This window comes from Ictidomys tridecemlineatus, chromosome 9, assembly GCF_052094955.1.
Source record: "Ictidomys tridecemlineatus isolate mIctTri1 chromosome 9, mIctTri1.hap1, whole genome shotgun sequence".
NCBI lineage: Eukaryota > Metazoa > Chordata > Mammalia > Rodentia > Sciuridae > Ictidomys > Ictidomys tridecemlineatus.
Window position 1 is genome coordinate 60,241,300 of NC_135485.1, and position 26,782 is coordinate 60,268,081.

The 26,782-nt window shown below is 35.0% G+C and overlaps 2 long non-coding RNA genes across 2 annotated transcripts in view; both read left to right on the forward strand.

Moving 5' to 3' along the window:
* LOC144366733 (uncharacterized) overlaps positions 1-19,131 on the forward strand; it is an 84,794-nt gene extending 65,663 nt beyond the window's left edge. The window contains exon 2 of the long non-coding RNA XR_013425841.1: positions 18,975-19,131. This is a non-coding gene — a long non-coding RNA (uncharacterized LOC144366733). The remainder of the gene's footprint in view (positions 1-18,974) is intronic.
* Positions 19,132-22,723: 3,592 nt separating this feature from the next.
* LOC110599389 (uncharacterized) overlaps positions 22,724-26,782 on the forward strand; it is a 277,569-nt gene continuing 273,510 nt past the window's right edge. Inside the window, exon 1 of the long non-coding RNA XR_013425840.1 lies at positions 22,724-24,833. This is a non-coding gene — a long non-coding RNA (uncharacterized LOC110599389). The remainder of the gene's footprint in view (positions 24,834-26,782) is intronic.

Sequence of the window (26,782 nt, forward strand, 5' to 3'; positions counted from 1 at the left end):
ATTCCCAGCTTTCCCAGGAATCTCCATACTGCTTTCCAAATTGGCCTCACCATTTTGCAGTCCCACCAGCAGTGAACAAGTGTGCCCTTTTCCCCACATCCTCGCCAACACTTATTGTTGTTTGACTTCATAATGGCTGCCAATCTTACAGGAGTGAAATGGTATCTTAGGGTGGTTTTGATTTGCATTTCTCTGATTGCTAGAGATGGTGAGCATTTTCTCATGTGCTTGTGGATTGATTGTATGTCCTCCTCTGAGAAGTGTCTGTTCAGGTCCTTGGCCCATTTGTTGATTGGATTATTTGTTATCTTATTGTTTAATTTTTTGAGTTCTTTGTACATTCTGGATATTAGGGCTCTATCTGAGGTGTGAGGGGTAAAAATTTGTTCCCAGGATGTAGGCTCTCTATTTACCTCTTTTACTGTTTCTCTTGCTGAGAAAAAACTTTTTAGTTTAAGTAGGTCCCATTTATTTATTCTTGTCATTAACTCTTGGGCTACGGGCGTTCTATTAAGGAATTTGGAGCCCGACCCCACAATATGTAGATCGTAGCCAACTTTTCCTTCTATCAGACGCAGTGTCTCTGTTTTTATATCTAGCTCCTTGATCCATTTTGAGTTAACTTTTGTGGCTGGCGAGAGAAAGGGATTCAATTTCATTTTGTTGCATATGGATTTCCAATTTTCCCAGCACCATTTGTTGAAGATGCTATCCTTCCTCCATTGCATGTTTTTAGCCCCTTTATCAAATATAAGATAGTTGTAACTTTGTGGATTAGTCTCTGTGTCCTCTATTCTGTACCATTGGTCCACCTGCCTGTTTTGGTACCAGTACCATGCTGTTTTTGTTACTATTGCTTTGTAGTACAGTTTGAGCTCTGGTATTGCTATACCTCCAGATTCACACTTCCTGCTTAGAATTGCTTTTGCTATTCTGGGTCTTTTGTTTTTCCATATGAATTTCATGATTGCTTTATCTATTTCTACAAGAAATGTCTTTGGGATTCTGATTGGCATCGCATTAAACCTGTAGAGAACTTTGGGTAATATCGCCATTTTGATGATGTTAGTTCTGCCTATCCATGAACAGGGTACATTTTTCCATCTTCTGAGATCTTCTTCTATCTCTCTCTTTAAGGTTCTGTAGTTTTCATTGTATAAATCTTTCACCTCTTTCATTAGGTTGATTCCCAAGTATCTTATTTTCTTTGAGGATATTGTGAATGGAGTGGTTTTCCTTATTTCCATTTCAGAGGTTTTGTTGCTGATATACAGGAATGCCTTTGATTTGTGCGTGTTGATTTTATATCCTGCCACTTTGCTGAATTCATTTATTAACTCTAGTAGCTTCTTTGTAGATCCTTTTGGGTCTGTTAAGTAAATTATCATGTCATCTGCAAATAGCGATAATTTAATTTCTTCTTTTCCTATTTTTATGCCTTTAATTTCTTTTGTCTGTCTAATTGCTCTGGCTAGTACTTCGAGAACTAAATTGAATAGAAGTGGTGATAGAGGACATCCCTGTCTTGTTCCAGATTTTAGAGGGAATGCCTTCAGTTTTTCTCCGTTTAGGATGATGCTAGCCTGAGGTTTAGCATATATAGCTTTTACAATGTTGAGGTAAGTTCCTGATATCCCTAGTTTTTCTAATGTTTTGAACATAAAGGGATGTTGTATTTTGTCAAATGCTTTTTCTGCATCTATCGAGATGATCATATGGTTCTTGTCTTTAAGCCTATTGATGTGGTGAATAGCATGTATTGATTTCCGTATATTGAACCAGCCTTGCATCCCAGGGATGAATCCTACTTGATCATGGTGCACAAGTTTTCTGATATGTTTTTGTATTCGATTCGCCAGAATTTTATTGAGAATTTTTGCATCCAAGTTCATTAGAGATATTGGTCTGTAGTTTTCTTTCTTTGAAGTGTCTTTGTCTGGTTTTGGGATCAGGGTGATGTTGGCCTCATAGAATGAATTTGGAAGAGCTCCTTCTTTTTCTATTTCTTGAAATAGTTTGAAAAGTATTGGTATTAGTTCTTCTTTGAAGGTTTTGTAGAACTCCGCTGTATACCCATCAGGTCCAGGGCTTTTCTTGGTTGGTAGTCTTTTGATGGCTTCTTCTATTTCTTCCTTTGTTATTGATCTGTTTAAATTGTGTGTGTCTTCCTGTCTCAATCTGGGCAAATCATATGCCTTAAGAAATTTATCGATGTCCTCGCTATCTTCTATTTTATTAGAATATAGGGTTTCAAAATACTTTCTAATTATCTTCTGTATTTCTGTAGTGTCGGTTGTGATATTGCCTTTTTCATCCCGTATATTAGTAATTTGAGTTCTCTCTCTTCTTCTTTTTGTTAGCATAGCTAAGGGCTTGTCTATCTTATTTATTTTTTCAAAGAACCAACTTTTAGTTTTATCAATTTTTTCAATGGTTTTTTTTGTTTCAATTTCGTTTATTTCTGCTCTAATTTTAATTATTTCTTGTCTTCTACTACAATTGCTGTTGTTTTGTTCTTCCTTTTCTAGGTTTTTGAGGTGTAGTGTGAGTTCATTTATTTGTTGGTTTTTTCTTTTTTTGATGAAAGAACTCCAGGATATGAATTTCCCTCTTAAAACTGCTTTCATTGTGTCCCATAGATTCCGGTATGTTGTGTCTGTATTATCATTTGACTCTAAGAATTTTTTTATCTCTTCCTTTATGTCTTCTGTAACCCATTGATCATTCAATAACATATTGTTCATTTTCCATGTGGTGTAGGATTTCTCCTTCCTTTTTTTATCATTGATTTCCAATTTCATTCCATTATGGTCAGATATGGTGCATGGTATTATCTCCACACTTTTATATTTACTAAGATTTGCCTTATGGCATAGTATATGGTCTATTTTTGAGTAGGATCCATGTGCTGCTGAGAAGAACGTGTATCCACTTGATGATGGTTGGTATATTCTATATATGTCAGTTAGGTCTAGGTTATTGATTGTGCTGTTGAGTTCTATAGTTTCTTTATTCAGTTTTTGTCTAGAGGATCTGTCTAATGGCGAGAGCGGTGTGTTGAAGTCACCCGTAATTATTGTGTTATGGTCTATTTGACTCTTGAACTTGAGGAGCGTTTGTTTTATGTAGATTGCAGCTCCATTGTTTGGTGCATACAAATTGATAATTGTTATGTCTTGTTGGTGGATGGTCCCTTTTAACAGTATATAGTGTCCTTCTTTATCCTTCTTAATTAACTTAGGTTTGAAGTTGATTTTATTTGATATGAGTATGGCCACTCCTGCTTGCTTCCGAGGGCCATGTGAGTGGTATGATTTTTCCCAACCTTTTACCTTCAGCCTGTGTATGTCTTTTCCTATCATATGAGTCTCCTGAAGGCAGCATATTGTTGGATTTGTTTTTTTGATCCAGGTTGCTAGCCTATGTCTCTTGATTGGTGAGTTTAGGCCATTAACATTTAAAGTCACAATTGAGATATGATTTGTACTTCCAGTCATGCTTCTTTATTTATTTATTTTAGTTTGGCTAGTTTTACTTTTTTTGGTTATTTTCCTCCTCCTTTACTGAGATACCTCTTGTTGTTAGTTTTGGGCACTATTTTTCAATTCCTCTTCTTGTAGTATATTGCTCAGAATGCTTTGCAGTGCTGGTTTTCTTGCTGCAAATTCTTTTAGCTTTTGTTTATCGTGAAAGATTTTAATTTCGTTGTCAAATCTGAAGCTCAATTTTGCTGGATACAGTATTCTTGGTTGAAATCCATTATTTTTCAGCGTTTGAAATACATTGTTCCAGGATCTTCTCGCTTTCAAAGTCTGTGCTGAGAAATCAGTCGTTAACCTAATTGGTTTACCCCTGAATGTAATCTGTCTCTTTTCTCTGGTAGCTTTTAATATTCTCTCCTTGTCCTGTATGTTGGCTATCTTCATAATTATGTGTCTTGGAGTTGGTCTATTATAGTTTTGAATGTTTGGGGTCCTGTAGGCTTCCAGGATTTGGCAATCCATTCCATCTTTCATCTCTGGGAAGTTTTCTACAATTATTTCATTTAATATGCTGTCCATTCCTTTGGTTTGAATCTCTGTGCCTTCTTCTATCCCGATGACTCTCAAATTTGGTTTTTTAATGACATCCCATATCTCTTGAATAGATTGCTCATGGGATTTAAGCATCTTTTCTGTGTTGACTATGCTCTTTTCAAGTTGATAAACCTTGTCTTCATTATCTGATGTTCTGACTTCTACTTGATCAAGTCTATTTGTAATATTCTCGTTTGAGTTTTTAATTTGGTTTATAGTTTCCTGCAATTCTAGGATTATAGTTTGATTCTTTTTTAAGATCTCTATCTCCTGGTAGAGCTCGTTCTTTGCCATTTGAATTTGTTTGTTTAATTCATTTTCAAAATATATTTTTATTGCTTGGACTTGCTGTCTCGTGTCTTCTCTAATATTCCTTTCCATTTGAGTTAGGAATGCCTTGAGTTCTTTCCCTATCCCTGCTTCTGATGTTTCTATGTCCTCTTGTAGAATTAAGTTGTCTTGCATTGTTTGTATTCCTTTTTTCCCTTGTTTTCTCATGTTGTCCCCGTTGCTTTCCAGCTCTATTTGATTGTCCTGTTTCTGTTCTCTTCTATAGATTTGTTTTGGTTCTGTTTTACTCTGATGCCTCTCCTTAGTGTTGTTAAACTATGCCTGCTGACGTGGATTCCACTGTGAAGGAAGATCCGACGTCCCAGCTCCAGTGACGACACTACTTTGCTATGACCGGCCCCAGTTCCTTGCCTGGGTGTCCTGATGAGGTGGTGTGACTGGACTGTCTCTGTTTGATTTCAGCTCCCTGTCGCGGCAGGCAGGCGGTCTCTAGCCGCCCAGTATCACAGGCCGCGGGCGGGTGATCGGTCACCTGTGGCCGGGTGTTCTCCTACCGCCCAGCTATGCGGGCAGTGGGTGAACTCTCGCCGGCGGGCCTGCAATTTCCAGCTGCCCAGTCTCGAGGGCCTTGCCTCTAGCCTCCTGGTTTCTCCTGCTAGCCTTCTGTAGCCGCAGGGCAGGCCGCACGAATCAGTGGGCCTGGATCTCCGGGGTCCCACAGTTGGCAATTGGGATCCCAGGCACTCTGTCCTTTGGATTTTCCTGCTTGCCCCACCCCCAGCTCTAGCCAGACAGGTTTCCTTTTGGCTGCAGATGGGTAGGGGGGGTTGCAGGTCAGGTGCCTCTAGTTCCCCCCTAGTCTTTATGCAGGCTCACTCTGATTCTCCCTCCCCCGGCAAGCCTAGGAGAGAATTTATGCGAGTTCCCGATGTAAGGGGGATGGGCTGAGTGCCACACACCTGTTTTGTTGTTGAGATCTGTCGGAGAATGGGTGGATATATCAGCTGTTCAAGATGCTGACTGCTGATTCCCTTGGTGGAGTGTCCGCTGCGGGGGATGGGACTGTACCGCTTCCTTCCCCGTCTAAACTCCCTTACTCAGCCCGGGGTCAGTGCGGGCTTGGCTGGTGGGATTCCACCTGGTCGCAGCGGTGCCTCTCCCTGCTTGCTCTATTCCAAATTATTTTATTTTATTTTATTTTATTTTATTTTCTGTTGTACTACATTGCATCTTTACTAATTTTAACTACATTATCAAAACAACATAATATAAATTCTTACTTTAAAACTAACTGCTATTTTAAAAATGGAATAATTTTGCTAATGTTGATGCATATCAATTATTGATAATAAACTGTTGAAAAATATATTATTTAGAATAGGACTTATTTAAAGTAGAATTTTTAACTACTGTCAGCCATTTTTATATAATATTTACTTCATTTAAAATTTTTTCTTGGGCCAAAATGCTACTAGAATGATTTCTGGTTTCAGTTCTTCAGGCTCTCACAGATACTTGGTGCCTTCACTTCTCATCAACTTCTCTTGGCCTTTGTTTTTTACTGTAGAATAATTTCTAAATATTTTTCCTCCACATATCTTTTTTTACTGGAGGAAACAGGAGTACAAATAATTTTATCCTACTCACAAGGATATTCTCGGAAAGACACATGCCACAACTCTATTTCTTTTAGTTTAGCTCACTGAATAAATAATGAACCAAGCCACCATTGTTTCCTATCAAAATTCCTTGTTCAACATGAAACTAACCCACTGAAATGTGAAAGCAGTTTATTTTGCATCATTCTGGTGGATCTTGAATCTTTAAAAATTCTTGAAGATAATCCATGTTGACACAAGACATGATCAGGAGAGTAATCATCATGTGAGATAGTGTAGAACCCATGTTCTCCCTCAATCAAAGGTATAAACCAGTGTGTGGTGTGTGTGTGTGTGTGTGTGTGTGTGTGTGTGTGTGTGTGTATGTAAGAGAGAGAGAGAGAGAGAGAGAGAGAGAGAGAGAGAGAGAGAGTATTTAGCATCCAGAATTCTGATCCAGCTAACTGTGCTGTCCCCAGGAAGACCAGGCCTTTCTGTATGCCCAAAAGTGTGTTGGTATGAAGTATTTTCCAATGTCCTAATGCAGATCATATACTATTTATGTTTGGTTGTCATTTGTAAAAAATACAGATCTTCACTAGGGAGAGAAGACATGATATGTAGGAAGAAGAAAATGAAGAAAATCTGAAAAGTTACAACAACTGTTAATCCAATGGGACGTTTAGAATACAGATTAAAAAAAAAAAGAAGAGTAAGGATGCAAGTATTAATATTGAGTGTCTAACATTATGCTTTTTTTCCTTCTTTTGTTGTGGTGCTGGGGATCCAACTCAGGGCTTCACATATGCTAGGCAAATGCTATATCTTTTAGATACATTCCCAGATGTTAAGCAATTGGTATATTTGAAGAATGATATTTCATAAATAATATAATTACTAAAAACATTAAAAAAACTTTTTAAAGTGATTAGTGGTTTGTGGGTACTGTGTTAAAATGCAGTTTTCTATTCCTAATCAAATTCCTAAAAATGTCAAGAAATTATAAACAAAAATAAATAAATAAAATAATACTTAATTTTGACTAAATATCACCAATGTTATGCAAAAATTCTATTTTAGAAATATCTACAGGGGGGATAGTAGAGAATAGGACAGACAGCAGAATACATCAGACACTAGAAAGGCAATATGTCAATCAATGGAAGGGTAACTGATGTGAAACAGCAATCTGTATACGGGGTAAAGTTGGGAGTTCATAACCCACTTGAATCAAACTGTGAAAGATGATGTATTAAGAACTGTGTAATGTTTTGAACGACCAACAATAAAAAAAAAAGAAACCCCAATTATCAAAAAAAATAAAAAATAAAAAAAATAAAAAAGCAAAAAAAAAAGAAATATCTACAAAATATTTTCTTTAAAGTTCATTTTACCTGATTCTTGAAGGTTGAAAAATTCTTTCTTTTTTTGCAACTGAGGATTGTACTTTGTTGAAGCTCAAAATACTATTGAACAAGATTTTCTTAAAAGACCACTTAAATAATCATACATGCTGCCATTGAAAATGTATTTTTTGAGGAACTTGGGCTTTCATTTGTTACTTCAGTAATTCATTAGTGATAACCATTTTAACCATTTCTTCCTACTACCACACTGTTTTCTTTTAATGTAACACTGTTTTATTAGCATTTTATTTTAACATAACACTGTTTTATAAGCATAATATAACACTGTTTTATTAGCATATATCCTTAAGGCAAATGGGATATTTAAAACTAGAATTTTAAAAACTATTGCCAGATATCAAGGAACCAGACCACCCTTGTCCGTTAAGTGTGAAATATGATAAATATTGTTAATAATACTGTATGTATACTTGAAATTTGACAAAATAGATATTAAATGCTTTTACCACACATAAAATTGATAACTATGTGATATGACAGATATGTTTATTAGCTTGATTATGTTATCCATTTCATAATATATATTCATGTTATGCTATGTAAATATATATAATTTTATTTGCCAATTATACTCCAGTAACCCTGGAAGAAATTTTAAATGAATGCCAAGCTGCCTTCCAAAAATAAAAAATTTAGTATAAAAATAAATTGATTCATAAGGTAAGTAAATAAATAGAAATTGGCATGCTGGAGCACTTATATAAAGGTTCCATAGATTATGTGGAAGCTTTACATTTAAAAATTTAATGAGTTCATCTAATTGTTAAGAAAGTATTTCAAATATGTCTAATAATTCAAAAGAAAAATTGGCAAAGAATATTGCACAGTGATTCACTGAATAGAAAATAGAGATGTTTCTTAAGTATATGAATGGATATTATCTTTCATTCGTGCAACCTAAAGGAAATAAAATTAAGGCTACACTCAGACTGTCATTCTTCACTTTATATTGGCAAAGGTTCAGATTTATATCAGTGATGCAATGTAGGAAGATATTTTCCTGTCTCAGAATTTAAATTTGTACAAACTACATGGAGGGCAGTTGGACAGTATTTGATCTATAAATGCACATATTAATTGTGCATTACTTTATTTTGTTGCTGAAACTGTTATATCTTTGATCATTTGGAGCTTGTGTTCTTATTTAACATATTACCATCTTTTTTGGGGGGGATTGTGTATGTGTGTATGTGTAAGCATTTTTTTACCTTCTGAAACTAAAAGATATTCCAGTGTCATTTTGTATATCACCTACTCCAGTTCTACAATCAACCATTATTTCAAGGATCCATGCATGGACTTTTTATTGAAGAATGGTATTAAAAGTGAAGTTCTGGGTGCAAGAGGGGTTCATTGCTACTGGGATGTTACTTATTTTAGGACCTTTCAGTTGTCAGAGCAAAGATAATTACAAAGCTAACTTTCCAAATATACTATGACAGAATAAATCATAGAATCACTATGGTATAGTGATTAATTACACAGGCTCTGCAACTCTAATGCTTGGATTCTGGTCTTGGTTATATTGTTTACTAAGTGTGTGATTTTAAACATATTGTGTAATCTCTCTATTTTTCAGTCCTCCCCACCACTCCCCATAAACTGAGAGTTATAGTACCTCCTAATTGTTTTGAAAATGAAATTAGTTTACATGTTTTTGGCATAGAGTAAGAACTTAATCATCATCATCATCATTGTTCTAGTCTTTTTCTCTCTCTCTATGCTATGGATTTATTTAAAAAGTGTCCTCTGATCTTCCTCATCTCTCTTCCCCCAGCCACCCAGAATAGCAACAAAATCTTTCTGAAGGGAAGTGTAGTGGCAGGGAAGGCCTTTGTAGCTTTTTAAATTTCAGAGACATTAAAAGAATGAAGTGAATTATCCAAGAAAAGAATTTACCCAAGAAGCTGAGGGAAGAGTGGCCTAAACCCAGAAGCTGGGACAGGCCTATTACTGAGTGATCTATTGAACCTACCACCTAAACCAGGCTCCATTTTGCAGCCCATATACCACAAAACTAAATGTATTGGCTCTGCTTGGGGGATGGGAGGGAGGGTTGTGTGTTCCACATAGGATGGACACATAACCAATGTTCATTGGAGCACAACATCTTGAAAGGCTGGGGCATCTATCCTATGGGAATGGCTTTAAGATAACAGGAAAGGACATCACCAGCTACTGGGCTTTGGGGGAAAAACCAATGCCACCAGCAAGAACTATCTGCTAACATAGGACTATGTTGTCCTACTAGCAAACTAAGCAAGTGAGAAACACTGCAGACAGAACTACCAAATAGACAGAGTAGAAAACCAGCATCTTAGCAAAGTATTGAGTCACTGTATGAAGAAATGGTTGATTACTGACTAAAAGATTTCCCTTATGATACACCTAAGTTTTTTAAGACTCCCATTTATTACTAGAAAAACAAAGGGTATCCCCAAAGAATGACTGATTGGAATTCTTGTAGACTTGACAGTGGAAGTATATGACATGGAAAACAAACATAAATGGAAGGTTTCTTTCATCCAAGCATTATGTATTACTTTTAGTAAAATATGGACATACATATTTAGGCAGATGTAGAAGTCAATATATGTAACACTTACCTGTATAGATAAGTCAAATTGGACTCTCATTTGGCTTTCTCCCAAGCATTGTTATTTCTAAGTTACATTGTTATTTCTAAGTTATTGCTCAGTGGGAAGTGTAATGCAAATATTTTTAGATGAGTCATCTCCTTTTATGAATGGTTTCTTAATATCTTGACTTTCTGGTTGGGAGTCTGCCAAAGCAAATGGTGTATCATAGACTATCAGAGGATGGAAGGGGTAGGTATAGGATATCTCACTTTTGTATAAACTGATCAGGCACCCATCTCTAGATGAAAGCATCAGGGATTCCACTATTTCAATAATCTATATTTTATTAGTGTTTTATGGTAGGGTTCATATTGACATAATCATATATGCATGGAATATAATTTGCTCCATATCAGCCCCTAGTGGTTCATTTTCCCCTTCACTTCTTCCTTCCCAATAATATATTCTTAGTTCTTGTAAATATTTTTAAATGGGAAAAGATTTTTTTTTCATTTTAGCCAAATATCCTTTCAATTTTTTTTAAATTTCATTTTGGAGCATTGTTTCCCATTGCACTGTCAGGTCAAATATTTATTGTTCTAGTCACTGTTTATTCTCTTTTTGACAATATAAGAGCAAAATTTTAGTTTGATATGGGTACCACAAGTTGCACATAAATATTTAAATATGCTTCTAAGGAAGACATTGCTAGACCATCCAGGTGCCCTGATATCCCATGGGCAACTCTGTAATAGGGCCATATAATCTTGTAAAAGCCTGTACAATTCTGTTTGTTTGATTGACTTCTTTGGGACAAGAATGTAGCTTTCAAGAATGTAGCCCTCTCATATTCCACAATCTACACATACTATTTAATGCTTCACAAGTTCAATAAAGTAATAAATTAGTTTGGTTGATATGCATGGTCTCATCAGTATAAAAAATCATGTCTCTTACAGGGAGGTTTTGACATTTGATTTAATTTCTGTCCTCAACACACAATCAGTCTTTAAGTGAAAAGTGCTATTTATGTGAAATTTAATGCAGAATTATATATATATATATATATATATATATATATATAGTCTTTCAGGTATGCTGTAGTATAAATGTAAGGAGACATTATTCATTGAACAGGGGTTTATTTCCAAATTGTACTGTGTTGGGGGAACATAGAGCACCCTTTGTACACAATTTCAAAATTTTATCCTTCAGCATTGACCAAATTATAGTGGAGATAGATTATATTCATTTGAAAACCCATCTGTTCATGCCAGATAACATTGTATTTTAACGGATATAGTTTGAAACAGACTGAGAAGAATGAAAGTTCACTTGCTATCTTTAATCTATTTATGATTTCACCCCAGAACATCCATATGAAACTGAATTACCTAAAGATACAGGCCTCTTTTTATGATACAAATAATCCATGTAAACGATGTATGCCTGTAAATTACTAGGATGAGTAGGAATTAGCTAGTCTAAGAGGATATAAAGGAATGTATATCCTCTAAAATAATGTGTATGAAGACTTTAAGAAAGAATACATATAATTAAGAAACACAAATTCTATACATTTTCAAAAGCTCAGTTAAAAATATTTTATAAAAGAAATCAGAAGTCAATTCAATACAGTGGCAAATAGTCTTGGATTAGAAGGAATACTTTGAAATTCTAATACCATTCATGATTCATTTAATCAATAATTTCATAATGACCATATACTGTACATATCTCATATTGTACCAAATTATAGTAACTCCAATTAATAAGATACAGATGCTACTCTCAAGAAATTACGATCTAATTAGTCTACTAAGAATATAAAAAGACTCGTACAAGATGCCTCACCATCTCTTAGGCAGATGAAGTTATATCAATCTTAATGCCTAACTTTGGCAAAAGATTTGTTGCTTCAAATTTAACTATGGTATCTCTGTTTTTTTTCTAAGCTTCCTGAGGTAGTTGGGAATTCCCAAGAGTATTTCATATGTGTTTATGGAATCCTGTAGTGTTTACCTTTGGGATCCTGCAAATGTCAGGTGCCTGACATTGTCACTGCTTATTATACCCTGCCTGGTATTCAATGTCCTGTATTCTTGACCTTACAGTTTCTCAAGTCATCATATTGCCACTGGGTTGGTGTGTGTGCTATTTTCAGCAGAATATGAAAAATGCCCTGAGCCCAATCTCTATGTTGCACTTCATTACCTGAACTACCAAGTAGCACTGCTTATGCCCTATGTCTCGCAAAGTGATGTCAGATCCAGCCCCTGAGGACAGGCTGAGGAAGAGACACATATTCTATTCTCCATTTCTCTCTCTCTTTTTCTGTCCTTGCTAAAAAAATGTTTTTGCATGGAACTCTATCCCCCAATACAAATAATTCATACAAATAGATGCTTGTGAACCTCTGGCTAACTGTTCAGCTGAAAAGGGAATATTCCACTGTGCAAATAAAGAGGAAATTACAATGGACTGTGATAAATGTTAAGATTAACTTCCCATGCTTTTGGGGGTACACATAGGAAGTATGCTGTACCCAGGCTCAGGGAAGTGAGAGTGGGGAGATAGAAGGCTTCTGAAAGACAAGACAATAAAACTAAGAGCCTAAGAACAAGTGAGAATTAGCTAGGTTAAGAGGATATATGAGAGTGTATGTGCAGCTATTATGAAGATTCGAAAGAGGAAAACATTTACTTGCAAATATAAAATCATACACTTCTGCCAAAGACCAGTCCAAAAATCTTTATAAAGCTTCTCTTTTTTTGTATTCATCTATTTATATTCCCTTTTGGCATTTATAACATTAGACCTTCTATTATAATTATTTGTGAGCATATCTGTCACCCATTACTAAGAAGATAAGCTCATTGTGAGTCTCACTAAATTATTTTTCACATACTGAACATTACTAATCACAATGGCTTGAATATAACAGGTGCTTAATTAAAAGCAAAATGCTTGAAGTGGCTGAAAGTGCTTGGGATAAGTAAACACATGTTTCTTGAACGAATGGATTGGCATCAATGATTCAAATGAGTGATAGGAAGCACCCTGTTTCTAGATTTTAAAAGGAAAGGCTAGACAAAATCTTTATTCTCTGTTGGAATAACTTATTAGCTCTATTGTTACCGAAGCGCTCGTGAAATAGTAAGCAAGAGAATAACCATTTAGTTCTTTATACTTGTTACTTCACTCACCTTTACTAAATACGTACTTGCACCAGATATTACTTTTTACTTTAAAAATTAAGTGGCTTGCACAAAATGCTGTGACATATGTGGAAAGCTTAAAGACTAATAACAAAATAATATGTGCCTATCACATAGCTGAAGAAGTAGAACATAACTAAACATAAAGAAAATGTACTTATCCTAAAAAAAGTCAAAGCAATGTGGACTGCTGGATCCTCCTTCATTTCTGGGAAAATTTCAGAACTAAATTATAGCTAAAATTGCAGACAAAATAATGGGATAGAGAAGATCAAAGTAATGTGTCAACATACTGTCTCATTAGGGAAAAATTTAAATGGGCTTTAAGGTAAGCCCATCTGTTACAAAAGGAAATGTAGGAACTATAACATAAAAAATCCAGAACACTTAATCTACCCAATGGAAAGTAGGACTGACAAAAAGAAATACAAAGAAGGTACAGAAAATGCAAAATATTTTAAAAATGATAGTAGTAGTAGCTCCTAAAATAATAGAAATCATAATACATGTAAATGGGTACAACTGGTCGATGAACATTGGGTATTCTAAGATTTGATTTTAAATATCCACAACATATTTTCTACAAGAGACACAAACATATTTTCTACAAGAGACACAATTTTAAACATTGTCAAAAGAATATTGAAAATAAAAGCATAAGAAAAGATATTGTTGGTTCCTCATATCCACAAGTTCTGCATCTAGTGATTTAGGCAACCATGGAATGAAAATATTAAAAACGAATTGCATTTATACTGAACATTTACAGACTTTTTCTTGTCATAATTATCTATACAATATAATACAGTAACTATTACATGCTAAGTAATATAGAAATTATTTAAAATATATAGGAAGATGCATGTAGGTTAAATGCAAATCCTCTGCTGTTTTATATAAGGGATTTAATCATCTGAGGATCTTGGTATCATGAAAGATCTGGAACAAATTGTATACTTAAGAAAGGAACAACAGATTAGGAAGGGCAAGTATATACCTATGTATAAATCCCAGAAGGTATGAAGAGTATAAACAAAAGTATAAAAAAAGAAAGAGCAGGTTAATAAAAGCTTTCAAGTTCACATAATGAACTTCTTCACATCCCTTTCCTTCCCTACCTCCCCAGAGATAACCACTACTTCAGATTTTATGTTTATTATTAAACATGATAATTTATGTGTAAGTTTTATATTGCTGTATAACAGATTATCACAAACTTAGTGGTTTAAAACAACATATTTACCATAGTTCATGTGCATAAAGGTTATGAGTATGCCTTAACTAGGTCCTCTAGTCCCAGTTTGAGAAGGCTGCAGTTGAGGTATCCTTGGCTGAGATGCATTTTCTTTAAAAGCTCCATTGAGGAAATATCTACTTTCAGCTCTCTTAGGCTGCAAGAAATCATCTTCTAGTGGTTATAGGACTGAGGTTCTGGTTTCCTTTTGCCTGTGGTGCTGAGGATTGAACCCAGGGCCTTGTGCATGCAAGGCAAACACTCTACCAACTGAGCTATATCCCCAGCCCCCAAGTTTCTAGTTTTCTTGCTGTCCATAGGTTTGGGGATGCTCTCAGCTTTTGAAAGTTCCTTGCTTTGTCATAGACTCATTCACAACAGGTACTTCAGGGCCAGAGGGAGAATATCTTGTTTCAGTCTGCAAAATGATTGATATCAAAGATGATATCCCCTCATCTTTGCAATACTCTATTGGTTATAAGCCCACACTGCAAGGGATATTATACAATGGTGTGACTCATTGGAGTCATCTTAAAGTATGTGCAAAATTTACATGGATTTACTTAAATTTTCACCATATTATGTATTTATCCTAAGATACTATTTACATTGTATTTATTTTTGAATTTTATATAAGTGGGATTATCCAGTGTGGATTATTTTGCAATTTGATTTTTCTACTCCTAATTATTATTATTTTAATTTTTTCCATAATTATTTTTGATTAACTCATGTTTATATGTCCCACTGTCATTTTAATTTTCACAATTATAGTCAATTATAAAACTGACACAAAATTGATTTATAATTCTACCTTTGATAAAAATTTGTTTGGTGTTCAGTTTTTGCTGTTATGAACAATATTGCTATAAGCATTCTTGTTCATGTTTTTGTTATAAATGTGTAAGAATTTTTCAAGGATTATAATCCATTCTTTAAACAGTAATCTTTTAAGAGCATAATTAAGCTTAAAACTCTCCAGTGACATCTCATTGTACTTTGAATGAAATCTAAATCCTTACTGTGGTTTACATGGCCTCTGTCCATATTAGTGACTTCATCTTGGACTTATCTTACCCTTGTCCCCATATTATTCCACAATAACCATTTCTTTTCCTTAATATTCAAAGTCTTTCATTTCTTTTTGCCTAGCTAGAATGCTTTTCCTAGGTCATTGAATATTGACCCCATCTTAGTACCATGACTCGATTCACATATTAACGGAGCTGCCTTTTCTATCTACCAAAGTCACAGTACCTTCCCTCACACTCTCAACCATGTAACTGTTGATTTTTTTCATATACTCCATTCAAATGATATATTTCTTGAATTTATTCACTACCAATGTGTTTATTTACATATTTTGAATGTAACTTTCTTGAGAGCAAGGATCTCTTTCTGCTACTTCTCTTACAGTCATGGATATACCTAGACAAGTGGCTCCCATAAAGTTTTCAAAAACTGTTGTAGTAAATGAGTAAAATAATGACTACCATATTAGGATTTGCAAAAGCCAGTGGCATAGAGACAAGGTAAAATGGAACATGAAATAACAAATACAAACTGCAGGTGGACTCAAAGGATCTGTCCAATGTTCTGTTACTTATTAAGGGATGTTGCCAGAAGCCAAAATAAAAAAGAGTTTTCTTTCTGACAGTTTGAAATCTGAACTAGGAAGAAGTGACACAACAATGCTGGGTGAGTGAGTGTAGGCAAGGGCTGGGAAATGCTGCATGTGCAGGCCAATCATTCGACATTTAGTTGTTGACAGGTTTCCTGGCTCACTAATTAGAACTGTAAAATTTCAGGTGAATGACAGTAGCTTAAACGCTAATTCTGCTTTTTGCAGCTGCAATCACTGGGCAGCTAATGGTATAATTGATGGACGATGCCAGTTTCTGAGATGGATGGAAATTAATACTTAAATTACCATTGTTAGAGGTCATAATCACATTTTCAGTTGCATCCCAAAGCAGTGCATTATATTACCTCAATCAATAAAACTATAATATAATTTTTTGGGAAATATTCCACTAATACCTTGGGTGTGTAATATTATAAATAGAGATATAAGTATGTACATTAAATTTTAAATTTCAATCTATAATATATTTAACTTCTATCCTCATCCTCCAACTAATAGTTCTTTAAGAAAAACATAAGGACAAATAAAACTGCCAAACAGATCAATCTTCAAGAAGAAAATATTTGTTCCACAAGACTTTGCTTTTATCTTTGAATTCTTTAATTATTGAACATGCATGATTAGTTATACATGATTCACCATGTTTTAAATGAAATGAAACTTCTGGGAACTTTTTTTAATAAGGCATAGCCAGCTAATTGACTCCATATTGGTAAAATATAACTTGAAATTTTGAAGTGGATGCTATTGTGATGGTCAGGGATTTCTGGAATGATGGTATAGCACTATATCACCAATATCACAATATTTACTTTTAGAACAATGATTATGACACATTCATTCTGTTCTAGTGAATACAGTTGAGAGTTTGAAAGAAGTGGCATATTTTCCCCTTCTTGTTCTCTTTATATATTTCTGACCATTTCATTTTATTTTTCCTCAAGGGCTTATGGTCTTGGGTCCACCTTTATTTTTACTTAACACAGTGAATCCTAGACTCCCCATCAATTCTGATTTCAGTTGTTTGGGGCAATGCTTGAACATGAGTGTCTCTTCAATTGACTCCAATTTACAGATAGAAATGAGAACTAGTATTTTACACCATCTCTTTAGTCCATTCACTCTTATAATTTGAATTACTGTGTTGATGACTCTTAGATATGTATCATCAACTTTAATTTTACTTGAGCTTCACATTTGAATATTTAAATACATGTTTTCAATCAAGTCTCCTCAACTTGTTCCTTGTTCTATGTTCCTGTTTGGAATCCTGGAAATAATTATAGCCTTTCCTTCCCTTTGCATCTCCTACTAATTGAATTACTCAATGGTCCTGAAAACTGATCTTCTAAATGTTTCTCTTTTCCTTTATCCTCACTTAAAATATCCTTGTTTAGCTAAAATGTTTTCATACTGGCAGTTTCAATAGATTTCAGAACCTTTTTCCTACTACCCAAACCCATCCATCCTATCTCTCTGGAATGATTGATTTAAAACACCAATTTAACCACAACACTCGCAGACAAAATTCTTCAGTGGCTTTTCACCATTTACTGGATCAAACCCACATTTCTTAAAGTAATTCCATGACTGATGTATGTTTCTTTTTTCATTACCTGATTCTACACGATTTACACTTTAGGGTTGAGGATATGGAACTGCTATGCTTGCCTCTAAACATCATTTCTCTTCATCATTTTCCATACTTTTGTTCATATTTAATTTCTGTCTAAAATGACTTTTCCTTTTTCTTATACTACTAACTACTAATCATTCCTTACTACTTAACTGAGGTATTATCTGCCACAAAATTCTGACTTGTCAGATTGGATAAATGAAGCTCTGTCCTCTTGTAGCTCATTGGGGATTTCCTTATAATAGAATTCTTTTCCTGTTAAATGGAAATAATTTACTTATTTATCTGCTTCTCTACCAAACGGTAAGCAGGAGCTGTCTTTCCATCTTCATATCCTTAGTATTTATCTGGCACTCTGTCTGGAAGTTAGCAAGCTGTAATTAAACACTTTTTGAAAGAAATTATTGCTGATAGCTCCAAAAAAATCACCATATATACATTAGACACTGCAACTCCATGAAGGTGTTTTCCTTACTGCAAAATTTGTTGATAAATTGCTATAATTTTTTGGAATATTTATCTGGAGACATTTCAGAAAGCATGAGGTGACATTAATGAGAAAACACTGTCTTATTTTCAAGGCATTCCTCTCAGTAGTCCCTTTAAGCCATTTCTAGTGATATTATGTTTGAAGCTTTCCTTATCCAATGGCTAATTGCATTCTATGCTCTTTGCACAGTCAATTCTTGATTATCCATGGTCATGGTAAGAAGGAAGAGCATGTATAATCTAAAAATCTCATTTGCATCAACTGCCTCTCTCACCAAATCTTTTGCCAGAGATAGTAATGAGTGTAGCAAACTGGTAGAGGTGCAAATGAACTGTGAAATGGCAAAAACTCATCTTGCTAAATAAACAGAAAATAAAAAGCTCTGAATAATGCACATCTGGATAATCAGTCACCAAATAACTTAGAATTGAGTCTACTTTAACAATGAGGACTTAGTGTTTATGACTGATGATGAAAAAGACTGATGTCATCTGCTTTTAAGGATATCAGGACTTTATTCATGGCAAAGTAAATGGCTACATATATGCTATTGTATCAGGTGGCTATCCTTAAATAATATAAACTATTATGGTTTGGATCTTAAATGTCCTCCAGAATTTCATGTATTGAGACTTGGTCCTTAACTGGTAGTACTATTGGGAAGCGTTGGGAACCGTAGGAGATGGGGTCAATTGGAGAAAGTAGATTTTGGGGTGTGTGTCCTTGAAGGATATATCTTGATTGCAGCTCTTTATTCTTCTCTCTCTCTCTCTTTCTCAGTCTGTGCATCCTGGCCACCATGAGGCAAGCAGTTCTGTTCCACCACGTATTCCCCACCATGATGTTCTGCCTCACCAAAAGCTATGGAATGGAGCCAAGTGACCATGAACTAAAACCTCTGAAACTGTGAGATAAAATAAATATTTTCTCTTTTAAATAGATTTTTTTCAGGCATTTTGTCATAGTAACAGAAAACTGACTAACACAGGAACATCTACTTTTATATTCTGATCAAATAGACTTTTAGGGAATATTATATATCATTCTCAAGTTTAGAGGACATTACAAAGTAGGTGTGCCAATGCAAGCATTTCTATAGGCATTAAATTGCTATCTTTTTTGGTGGAATTGATAAGGTCAATTGAAACTTTGATTATGCTCTGGAAGTAACTGGAGCTTTTAAAATGCATATTCTTTTCATTGCTGAAAATGATGGAAATAGAAGAGGTCTGAAAGTTTGTAAGGCATACTATTTCTACTGGTCTTCTTCTTAGGAAGAAAGAAAGAGAAAAGAAAGAAGCAGTACCAATAGGATGTGTTTATATATATGAACAGATTTATTTTAAGGATGGCTCACATTATTGACAAGACTGACAAGTCCGAAATCATCATGATGACCTGGCAAGCTGGAGATGCAATTTGAACTGATGCTGTAGTTCAGATCTCTTTTTTTATTTCTTATTTCCAAAGGTATCTGCAGACAAAATTCCCTTAACCCATGGGAAATTAGTCTTTGTTCCATTTAGGCCTTTACTTGACTGGATGAGACCCATTCACAATGTAAAGAGCAGTCTGCTTTATTCAAAGTTCACTGATTAAAGTGTTAATTCCTCTTAAAATTATCCTCATGGAAAGTCCTAGAAGTTGACCCAAATCTAGGCACTGTAACCCAGTTAACATGATACATAAAATTAACCATCACACTCTTTAGATGATTAAATGGACTTTGAGAAGTTTGAAATGACACATGCCTGAGTTTCTAGTAGTTGAACTGGACTAGTCACAAATGTCTTTTCTTATTTTAATCCTTTTCTAAGCTAGAAAATTGATTTCCCACAATGGTGATAATGTGAAGAAAATAGGTAATTTAGCTCAGAAATAAATGGCTCAGAAATAAATACCACTGTGATTCATTAAAACAAAATCTTTTGAATGGGCTCCTGTGACATTTTAGAATGTTTAGTATATTTGATTCCCTTCTGAATAACAGAAATAAGTTTCTGTCATTTTTAAAGTAAAATTTTAATTATCTCACATAGCTTAAACATCACCTTTTTAAAAGTATACAATTTAATGTTTTTAAAGCAAATTTTAAAAGTTGTGTAAAAAATCACCAGTATTTATTCCCAGAACACTATAGTCACTCCCCAAAAGAAACACCGTACTTGGGGATGGAGTTGTGGCTCAGCAGTAGAGTGCTTTCCTTGCACATGGGAGATTCTGGATTGGATCCTCAGTACCACATAGAGATAACTAAATAAAATAAAGGTATAGTGTCCAACTACCACTAAAAATAAATAAATAAATAAATAAATATTAAAAAAGAAACACCATATTCATTATTCCATTTCCTAGAAATTACTAATCTTTCTGTCCCTGTAGATTTGGCCTGGTATAATATGTGACTTTTTTCATTTAACAAAATATTTTTGAGATTTGACCATGCTATGCATATACTTCATTCCTTTAAAATACTTTATTCCTTTTTTATTGATAAATGCTATTCCATTTTTTGATATACCATATTTATCAACTCATCATTTGTTAGAAGTTTGGATAGTCTTCACTTGTTAAGTATTATGAATCATGTCACTATGAACATTTATTTATAATTTTTTTGTGGATATGTGTGATCATTTTTATAGGAAATACTTGTGAGTGGAATTGCTGGGTCATGTAGAAACTCTGTATTTACCCTTTTGAGGAACTATCAGACTGCTTTCTACAGCAGCTGCACCATTTTATACAACTGGTATTGTATATGGTTCTAATTACTCCATATTCTCATCTACATTTGTTATTACCTATTTTTTTCTAATTACAATCATTATTGTGGGTGTAAAGTGGTGTACTATTATGATTTTGATTTATAATTTCCCAGGGACTAATAAATTTGAATATTTTTTCATGTGTTCATTGTCTCTTGGTTTATGGTATTTGGAGAAATGTGCACTCAAATTCTCTAACCATTTTTTAATTTAGTATTTTTTAAATTGTTGAGATGTAAGAGTTCTTCATATATAAACCTGTTACCATATATATAATTTGCAAATATTTTTCTCTTATTCTCATTTTGTGCATGATTTAGTTACCTTTTTCATTGCTGTAACTAAATGATGTGACTAGCACAACTGTAGAGGAGGAAAAGTTTATTTGAGGGCTAATGGTTTCAGAGATCTAAGTCCATAGAAGGCTGGTTCCATTCCTCAGGGCTGGAGGTAAGACAGAATATCATGGTGGGAAGAGTGTGGCAGAGGAAACCAGCTCACATGGTGATCAGAAAGCAGAGAGTCTCCACTCTCCAGATACACCTCCAAGTTCCACCTCCTCCAGCCATACCCTAACACTTCAGTTACCACTCAATTAATCCCTACTAGGGGATTAAATCACTGATTGGGTTAAGACTCTTACAACCCACTCATTTCTCCTCTGAACTTTCTTGCATTTTCTTATACATGAGCTTTTGGGCAACACCTCACATTCAAACCTTAACAGTTCATTATCTTCTTTTTTCTTTTTTCCAGTTCTGTGGGTTGAACCCAGGACCTCAAGCATGCTAGGCAAATGCTTTACCACTGAGCTCCATCCCCATCCCTTCTTTTATTTTATTTTGAGACAGGGTCTAAGTTGCCCAGGTTGTCCTTGAGTTTACAATCCTCCTGCCTCAGCCTCCTGAGAATCTAGGATTGTACAGGCATGTGCCATCACATCCAATTCTTTTTTACCTTCTTGATGGAGTCTATCAAAATATAAACATTTTTAATTTTTATAATTTCTTATAACCTGTTTTCCTTTATTTGCTTATATATTTGAGGTCGTATCTACATGGCCACTCTCTAATCCAAGGTTGAAAAATTTAATTTTATGTTTTCACCTAACAGTGTTATACCTTTAGCTCTTATATATATATGATTTATTTTGAGTTTTTGTTGTTTTGTGTCTATATTTAAAATCAATAGGGATCCCGCTTCATTCTTTCCTGTGTGGATATTCACTTGTCCCATTCAATGGTCCTGGAACCATTGTCAAAAATCTATTGCTTTTAAATGTAAAATATTTTTTCTGTATGCATCTATTTATCTATGTAATTAAACTTATGCCAGTAGTAGAATGTCTTCATTAGTATAGCTTTGTATTAAATTTTGAAATTGGGAGGTGTGAATGCTCCAAATTTTTCTTTTTGAATATGGTTTTGGCTATTCTGGGATACTTAAATTTTTATATGAATTTTAACATCAGTATGTTATGCTGCCAACACACTGATATTGGAATTCAGGTAGTAGAAATTGGGATATTGATCGAGATCATGTTGCATCTGTATATTGGGTTGGCAGCATTTCCATGTTAATTTAATAGAAATTAGATTTTCCCATCTATGAACATGGAGTATATTTCCTTTTACTTGGTTTTCTTTAATTTTCTTCAACATTATTTTATAATTTTCATATGTATAATTTGAACTTTTTGATAAATTAATTTTTAAGCATTTTACTCTTTATGATTCTATCATAAGTGGAATTCTTTTTTCCCCCAGAATGCTTATTGCTGTATGTTGAAATGCAATTGATCTTTTAAAGACTGATCTTTAATCAGGTCTCTTGCTGAACTTGGTCCCTTATGATAACAAGAAATTACTTCTGTATATTTCCAAAATCTTCTGGGTGGGGTAAGGTAGAATCCTGCAATCCTGAGAATCCCCAGTGAAGAGCTTGAGCATGGTCTGAAAAGTAGGATGGAATCCTGGAAAACTAAATAGTTCTGCTTAATTAAAAGAATAACAAAAACAAAACCTTAGATGGTCAACTTCAGTAGTGGAAATTGAAATTGATAAGCCTTTGACATGGAAGAAGAGAGACAGAAGATAAGGATACTCTTGAGAGCATTGACCCATAGCACTCATGGTGATAAATGAGAACCAAAGATGAGTAAAGTAAAAAACCCCTTATATTAACAATATAAATATATATGTATAATAACACAGATTCATCTCTAAGTAGGGACTGTGATTACTATCACCTCATTTCACCAATGAAAAAGGTGAAACTCATCAAAATTTAAAGAAGTATCTAAGATAGTTCCTTCCTGGTTCTACTATATTGTACTGCTTTACAGGGCAGCTGTGTTGCCCAACCCCAGAGTGCTATTTCCACCGAACACACTGTGGATGGTGCCTGCTAGAGTTAATAACAAACACAGCTGCCTTAAAGAAGAAAGAGTTGAGTACAGTCATGTGAACTGGGAAAGTCACTTATACTTTCTGTGAATCTTAAGTTTCCATAGTTGTACAACAGGGATCATAATAGCATATTTTCACTATTGCTCCAGTCTATGTTATGAACCAGAAGAGATGATGTGAAAGGGCTTCATAAAAATATTGAGACATAAACATAAGAGAAGGTGAAGAGGAGACAGAATACTTATCAATCTTAGCCTGTCATTGGATCAGGATTACCAACATAATTTATCCTTATATAAGAGGTGTGTGATGGTGTCTGTGACTGGAGGGTTTTAGTTAAAAGAATACTGAATAACAGAGTGACTGCCTCTAGGTCTTTCTGCAGAATGAAAGCCTCTAGGAGTGCAAGGCCACCCAGCTATATTCAGATTCTGTAGTTAAAGGTGGATGATGGGAAGACAGCTGGAGAGGCTGTGCTTGACTGGGAGTCTGGCAAGCTGCTTAGTATCCTCCTGAAGAGGAAATGAAAAGATCTTGTAGCATGTTCCATCCAGGGTCTGTAGGAGATGGGAAAGATTGCCCTATTTGTTATATTTATTGGAGATATTATTATTTGTTTTATGCCATGTGGAAGGAAGGCCAGGGCTATAATCTATTGATCATTTAGTTTTATGAAGTTCTCAAATGGGTGATCTGGTATTTTTCTGACAGAGAGGCTATGGTTCCTGAACACCAGTAATAAGGTTGTCATGTCATTTTCTTCTCGGTCTTTTTATTGCTTTTTATTTCTTTGATGATATTACCTCTTCCCTTCCTCACCTCCCCCCTTGCAACTGACTTTTTATTTTATTTTTTTCTCTTAGAGCTATATTTAGGATCAGCTTGATTCATTTCACAGAACCTGTCCTGTGCTTTAAAAAATTATTTATCTTTGCTTTTCACGTTATATCCTGTGAAACAGTTTGTACACTGCAGACACTCTTTTAAAGTCTTCATAGTAAACACTGGAATTTAACTGGGGGGGAAATAGGTCAGAGAAGCTGAGACCAAATGTTCATTTTGCAGCCACAGTCTGAGCAGATGGATAACAGAATGAGGTGGCTTTCTTTGTGGCCTTGGTTTTCTGTAAACTCTTTCAGGATTTCCTGGGATTCATGATCCTTTAGGATCCCCAAGTATTTTTGAGCACATGAACACAGAGGATGGTGTCTTCCTAATAAAAGGACTAAAGTTATTACTCTGTTATCATGTAGGGAATAAATTTGATGAGTTACATTCTCTCTTCCCTCTTATTTAGCTAGCAATGTGATAAAGAACACAGAATCTCCATGGGAAACACAACTAAACAGCTCTGCTCTCAATTGGGGTTGAGACAAATGAAGATTATCACCTCAGTGATCATCATCAGCCACATTACAGATAAAACTCCATTCTACCCTCATGCCAGACAGTCAGTTAACCAGGTAAAGTGATTCCAAATCATTCATAGGTTAGCTGTGGCTTTACTCTGAAGGAGTACCAGGTTGGGAGAGAAAAGCTGTTTTAACAAAGGAAGTGTACCTTTAAGGAATAGATTGTAATGTGTGCAAAGACATCAGAAAGATTAGCAATGGCAACCAGTGCCCAGGCTAGCGAAGAGTTAAGAGCTGAATGACTGTGGGAGGCTGGTGTTATAGCTAGGGAACAACTGCCTAATGTCTTTCAACTGGACTGTTTTGCAAAACTTCATTATGATTGTAATTGTGTGCTTGCAAAGGCACACCACACAGAGGGAACGCTCACAGTAAAGGTATGATTGTATTGCCCGCTGCCATGCCAATTACTGGATATTAATGGAAGGATAGCATGCATATGCCGGAGCTGGGAAGCAGAAGGTTAATAGACGAACAGCACCAGAAGAGCCCATTTATCAGTTTCTATTTATCTCTCCTTGGGAGGTGGCAGGTTTACAGTAAATACCTTCTGTCCTCCTAATTTCCTAATGATGGGGATAATGATGGAGAATGGTGAAGTCATTAACTGGGACAGGCTCTGTGCATCACTCTGTCAACCACATCTCCCCAAGACCTGCAATGAGAAGTGATGGGCCCCAGCTGTTCAACAGAATCTGAGCCCCTCCTCCCATCCCTTCCACCCTAAACTACAGGCTTGGGAAAGGCTCCCCAAATAAAGAAGAAGGAAGCCTAGGGTGGATAAAGAAGAAAGAAGGGGAGGAAACAAGCACAGCTTTCCCTTTGCACCGAGCTGAAGGAAGCATGTTAACGTGCACGGGGATGCATCTTGGGTGATGCCAGGGCTACCATGAAATATATATAGAGTTGGATAACCACTAATTGAAATGAGCACGCTATGGAGAGTGGATTAACAGAGTTGACCAAATGTTCTTTTCAAAAAGTAGAGAAATATATAAATAAATTTATATATTTAAAATATATATAATTCATTTTTTAAAACCTCATCACTAAATGGACTAGAAATACTGGAGGAAAATCTCCTTTGCAGAGATTTTATTTTAAAATCTTGAAGGCAATCTAAAACAATTTAGATTGACTTGGATATGCTTTTATTTTTCCCATAATAAGGATCATAGTGTGCCTATTTCATTTAATTCTATATGCAAAGACTCTTTCAACTTTTAGTTGCTCCCTAAAAGGAACTTGGTTTTCCCTTAATGGTTTATAGATCCTGAAAAAAACCTATGATCTTATTATTTTAATCTTTTTTTTTGGAAAGACCATTGGCTATTACTAGAATTTGCTCTCTTTAAGTTGAGGCAAGCTATTATTTTATTTATATATATTATGATTATTTTATTAGTGAACAATGGAGAAAATTACTTAGGCCAATAAAGACAAAACATGAAAATATATCCTAATGACAAGTGGGAGTCTCAAGATCAGGGATACAGTTGGGCTATAGTACTAGATGGACAAAAATTGATCTGAATGGGCTAGGGTGCTCTGTCTCTGTTTCTCCTCAATTTCTGGCTCTTTCTTATGTTGTGCTGCTCTCTATCCACTTAGTTTTTCTCTCTTTCTATGAATCTATTTTCCTCAGAACACAAAATTGAAAGCAGAGCTGCTTATTTTATATTTCTGGTCCAAACCTTGAAGGGAGACCAAATCAACCAATATTTTACTATCTTTGTCTATCTCTCTCTCTGACTACCATTCTGGAGGTGAGCCAAGCTTATTCCCCTATAGCCAGGATATTGGAATTAGTCATATGAATGTGTAAGCTGGAAACATGCTCTGTGTACATGTGTGTGCTATGTGGAGTTACAAGAAGAAGGGAAATTGTGAGCTATGAGGGCTACATACTGGGTGCCCAGCTCTAGCAGAGTTGCCTGGTTACTTGGTTCTTGGTGGTAGGAAACAGGGGAAGACCATAGTCCCATTGGGAAATTCAGTTC